Here is a 5,852-nt window from a genome sequence, read left to right as displayed (position 1 = left end):
CGGGATATACCTGATTTGTTACAATGACAGGTTAAAATGAGAAAACATAACCCAACTGACGAATGTCATGCCTCAGGCACACAGATTAACATTCACAGAAAAGCTACCAGCGATATATGCGGATTGTGAAAAACAGCACTGGACAGCAACCAAAACTCAGGAACCGGTGGTTTAGAGAGCAACAGCAGTAGTGGGGAGGGAAAAGGTATTGTGGTACAAAACAACAGCCATATTGCAGAGCCAGGTAATATAAACAATGAGAGCAACAGTAGAAAACAGTGCATAAACGTAGGAATTGGGACAATGAAAAGAGGTGGAAAATAAACAGGTGGCCAAGACAAGCGCAGGTATAAATAACATGGAGAAAATAAAAACTGAGAATATTTGCAAAAATTTCGCACAAGGAATCAGGAAATATTGGAAAAAGGCACAAAATGCCCTTTTCTGCATCCTCGAAAATGCAGGATTTTTTTTCTAGGGGTTCGTGCCATTTTGGAACAGAGTGCAGATAAACTATGTAAATAGTTTATAGTATGTAAATAGAGTGCACCCTAAACTATGTAAATAGTTTATAGTATGTAAATAGATTGCACCCTAAACTATGTAAATTTTCAATCAATGAAAGAAAATGTTATAATCTTCAGTGACCGGAATTCCACATGAGTGGTACACAGCGTTATAGATGGGATGATCAATATGCTATTGCTATAGTTTTATTAAATGCCAAGCAGAAACAGAATAGAACATAAGAGACAGAGGAATAGGCAGATAGAACCACTGCAGGATTACAGAGGAAGAGGGTTGTATTAACAAGACTGGAATGCAGGTCATCATCAAGTACACAGGTACTACACCACACAACACTCGTACTACTACCAACACTGGACGAATCACTACCAAAACAGTACACCCAGGTCCAGGGGGAAGAACTACCAAAGCCCACCAGAAGTGACATGCAATATGGGGAATAATTTATATTTGCAAACATACAAGGCCTAAAATCAAAATCAAGAAATAAAGTTAAGTTTATAAACGGCCTTCTAACAGAACCGAACTCAATATTTGGTGCATTTACAGAATCCCACACGAAAGACTACATGGAAAGTGAAATATGGATCCCATATTATATAATCTATATAGTTGTGACAGAGTAATTAGGTCAAGTGGAGGAGAAGGTCTGTATATTAAAGAGGCACAGGAATGCACAGAGCTTCTAAACTCGTCCAATGAGGTGGTAGAGGTACTTGCGATCAAGATAGAAAATATAAATCTAATTAATTTTCTAATATACAAACCGCCAGAGGCGGTTTACGAATTTCTGAGCAGATACACAAAATAGAGATTATTCTTGTTAACCTGCAAACCCAGTACCTAGTATTATATTTCTTGGAGACTTCAATCTACTCTAACTCTAAAATGGAGGATAGTAAACAATTTCTTTATAGCAGGAAATCAACCTGGAAATAACCAACCACAGGTCAGAGAACCACTGCGATTATGTGAAAAATTCTTGCTCAATCTGCAGATTACAGAACCAACTAAGAACGAAAACACGCTGGACCTGATATTCACAAACAATGATAAGAGACATTACAATCTCAGACACTATAGACTCGGACCACAAGATCATTGAAGTGCAAGCTAACATAATAACGGTAGTATGTCCAAGAGAAACAACAAGCGAGAAGGTTTATTCAGTAAATTCAATTGTAATTATAAAATAATAGACTCGGAGAAAATATACAGGGACCTTTCAAACATTCATTGGGAAACTGTTGTAATACAAATCCTACACAAGGAACAGAAAAACTGACTTCTGAAGCATATGAAGTGTGTCTCAAACACTATTTGTCTCAAGGTGTGTCTTTTGAGGAAAGCCAGAAAGAGGTCCAACGTAGAAAGAGAACGAAGACGACAATATAAAAGAAGACAAAAAATAACGGAAATGCTTAATCGTACACGACTTTCTAAACAAAGAAGGAATAATTTAAATAATAAGGGAGATTGAAGAAATAGAACAGAGACTGAAGCATTCCTATCAGATTGAAGAAAAGCAAATAGAACAGAAAGCAATTCAAGAAATAAAGATAAACCCTAAATATTTCTTCACATATGCGAAATCAAAAGCAAAAACCACTGCCGGTATTGGACCTATTCGTAGAAGTGAAGGTTCATACTCGGAGGATGATAGAGAAATCAGTGAAATCCTAAAAAAAACAGTATTACAACATGTTTAGCACTCCAATAAACAACATGAAAGTGAAAGGTCCAGACAACTTCTCTATGCGTGATATTCAAACCCCTGTAAACATAACTGATATCAACACAAGCATGGAAGATTTTGAAAGGGAAACTGACAACATACCCATGCACTCAGCCCAAGGGGCCAGACTCATGGAATTCAAAATTTATAAAGAAATGCAAAGTGCTTGTAGCGCAGGCACTCAGTATAGTGTGGTGGAAGAGCTTGGACACAGGGGAGGTACCAAATACGCTTAAATCAGCAGACATAACCCCTCTTCACAAGGGAGGGAGCAAAGCATTGGCAAAGAATTATAGACCAGTTGCACTAATGTTCCACATAATAAAAAGTATTTGAGAGAGTGATCAGTAGTCAGATCACTACTTTCATGGAAACCAATGATCTCCACAACCCAGGCCAACATGGATTTAGAGCAGGAAGATCATGCCAGTAGATTATTTGGTGACAGATAGAGCCACCTATGTAGGGTAATCAGATAAGAAAATCAGAAGCGGGGAGCCACATAGTGCCACTCCATATTAGGTCACCCAAGGTGTGAGTGGTAGCAGTCGAAAAAACAGTGAAGATAGGTATCTATTATGTGCCACTATGATCATGTTCATTTACAGTAAAGTAGCTGCCTATGAAGGGTAATCAGATAAGAAAATCAGAGGCGGGGTGCCACTTAGAGCCACCCCATATTAGGTCGCCCAAGGTGTGGGGCAGCAACAATCGTAAAATAGTGAAGATAGGTATCTATTATGTGTCGCTATGTTCATGCTCATGTTCATTTATACAGAAAAGTATGACAGTATATTTGTATAATAAACACTCAGGTGAGCGGTAGTTACCCCCCCCCCCCAGGTGTAAAAACAGGATCCTCGCAGTAGGGGCGGTCCCCCCTCACCAGCCCTCCTCATACTTGATGACCTTGAGTGTACCGTAAGAGGGACCAGCCTCCCTTAGTTGTTTTTAAGTTGGATATATTTTAAGCCTCTATACTTAAAGAAGGAGAAAAAGAAATAATCCTGATGATTTATAGATTATATTATCAAAGTACATAGGGTTAAACATAGTCGTATTGTAGGTCATCTCCCCCCACATAATATTTATTAACAAGACCTCTCCTTCTCGCCCACAAGTCCGTTGTGGGGTTTTCCTCCCCCTCCTCCTCCTCCTCCTCCTGGGACGAAGATGATGATTCATCATCTCCCAGAGAGTGAATGGGATGTAGTGCGCCTCCCTCAGGTGACTGACTGCTGACGTCATAGGGTTCACTCTCGCTGGTGGGGTGTTGTCCTTCCTCTCCTTGTGGTTCAATGACGTCACCACCTTCACTCTCGGTGGACATTCCTTGGGCTGAGGTGTTGGGGTGGGGCTCGGATGGTATGTCTGGGTGACCATACGCTAGGCTAGTGTATTTATTTAGGTAAAAGCGCTTATCATCAAATGCACTTAAACCCCTCTTAGTATTGAATGTGGTTGCCATCTGCCCCCCTATGTTTCTTATTTGTGAGTAATTAAAAGTATTTACTACACCATTACTGTGAAGGGTCCCTTTAAAGTGGTTATGTGTTAAAGATCTTTGCACAGCTCGGGGAATACCCTTAGCGGTGATGGAATTTTTATTGTCATGCAAAAGCACACTATACATTTTGGGCTTGAGTGCCACAACTTCAAGGATGTGTTTATCTGACACCTCTGACTTTAACAGCCCTAAAACACCCTTTTTAGAAGGATCATACAAGGGGTGAGTTTCAGGAAAATTACTCGTATCCATCCACAAACTAAGGGGTTCTTTCCCCATCTCATTAAAGACATCTTCAGCTAGTAAGGTGAAAATGAAACTGTCTGTATCACTATACACCAGTTGTACCCTATCTGAATAGTGGTTCTTAAGTACCCTGTACCAAAAATGGTACAAGCTGTATTTTGCTAGCTCAAGAATCTGGAACCCAATGTAATTAGGATGAGTAATTTTAATGAATGGTCTGGAACTGACAGACAATAATTTATTGTCGCCTAAATGCACCATTCGTTTAAAGCGGGGATTCTTCACCTCTCGTAAAAAGGCCCTAGCTGAAGTCACTAGTTTGGTGTCAATAGCATAACGAGCTGGATTCAGTAGCGTTTTACCAAAAACACTGTTCGTCAGTAATTTGAAGAGTGTTTTCCTATCATTACTGCTGGAGGCATTTCTATTGTTAACGTTGGTCTTAACAAATTCTGCCATAAAATCTGACTGGTGGAACTCGTAAATTGCATGTATTGTTTCCACTTCAAGTCCTATCTCAATAAATAGTTGTAAAAGGTGAAGAGATATGAAATAATGTTTTTTGGGGAGATGATCTCCAACCAGTTTGATGTTTTTTGGGGGGAGGTGTGTGATGTTATTTGTTTCCAGAAGTCCCCTACTAAATGGTGAGATATCCTCCATACTTATTCCCCTATGGTGTAAACAAAGGGGCAGATCGTCTGTTAGTCTAGCTATTTCGGGTCTTAAAAGTTTGGTGTCAATTAAGAGCCAGTACCCTTTGTTAGAAGAGAAAGGCTGTTCTGTCATTATCTTCCCCCCGCTAATGAAGGAGTTCATCTCATCAGATGATAGTCTCCTTAGTCCCCCATGGGGCAATTTCCTAGTCATACAACTCCCATAGAGGCTGTTAAAGTCGAGATAAAGTAAGAATGAAGACCTATCCTCCTGGGGGTTAAAAGATGGGTTGACATAGCGGTTGTTAGCTCTGACATAACTCCTAACTGCAGTTGTAAAACCCCCTCGTATGTTTTGTGATAAGAGATTGTGCAACGTCACATCTGCACTTAACTCCAACGATATTCTACTACTTTTCAGGAAGCAGTCGTAGGAGTACCCTGGGAGGCTGCAATAGTGTGTCAATTCTAAAGAATATATATCATTTAGAATTGCCCTGTGGTGTGTAAAAATGTCAGCCAGTAATCCTACATCACACCTCAAATAAATGAGGAGGTAGTCTTTTAATGTCCTACACCCTGTAGCCTCCCATACTAATTTAGAATGTCTATATTCGTCCAAAGTTATACCTGATTTGTTTAGGGAGCTGTAGAACATTTCAATAGGAGGGAGTGTTGTGTCATTAAAGCAGCTGATTTTTGTGGTATATTCATAAGGGAAAAACTGCTTACCCTTTAAGAGTAGGTGGTGACTCTTTTTGGGCAAACCCTCTATCATTGAGTGAGTGAATGTTAAGGGGCTGGCTGAATCAATGTGGGTCTTTGCTAGGGATGAAAGACTACCTGTAATAAAAGCCAGTGAATCAAGAAATTTAAGCTTCCCTATTTCCACCTTAAGATATTTCGTCCCCTGTCTCATGAGGATATTGCTCTTAATATTTGAATCCATGGTAAACTCCCTCAAAATTAAGCCCATGTCATAAGACATATTATGGGCAATTAGAACTAAACTCTCCAGAGCATTCTTGTGGCGGAGGTTGCAGTAATTACATAGAGCTCCAATATAATTGAGCTTTTCCCTAAGGTGATCATGATGTTGAACCTTGAAATTGGAGGGGGTAAATACCTGCTCACAAAACTGGCAGTGAGTCTGTCTCCTAAAATGGATCATATCCTCAAG

The sequence above is a fragment of the Procambarus clarkii genome, chromosome 78 (assembly GCF_040958095.1).
Source record: "Procambarus clarkii isolate CNS0578487 chromosome 78, FALCON_Pclarkii_2.0, whole genome shotgun sequence".
NCBI classification, from domain to species: Eukaryota; Metazoa; Arthropoda; class Malacostraca; order Decapoda; family Cambaridae; genus Procambarus; species Procambarus clarkii.
This window is presented reverse-complemented; position numbering follows the sequence as displayed.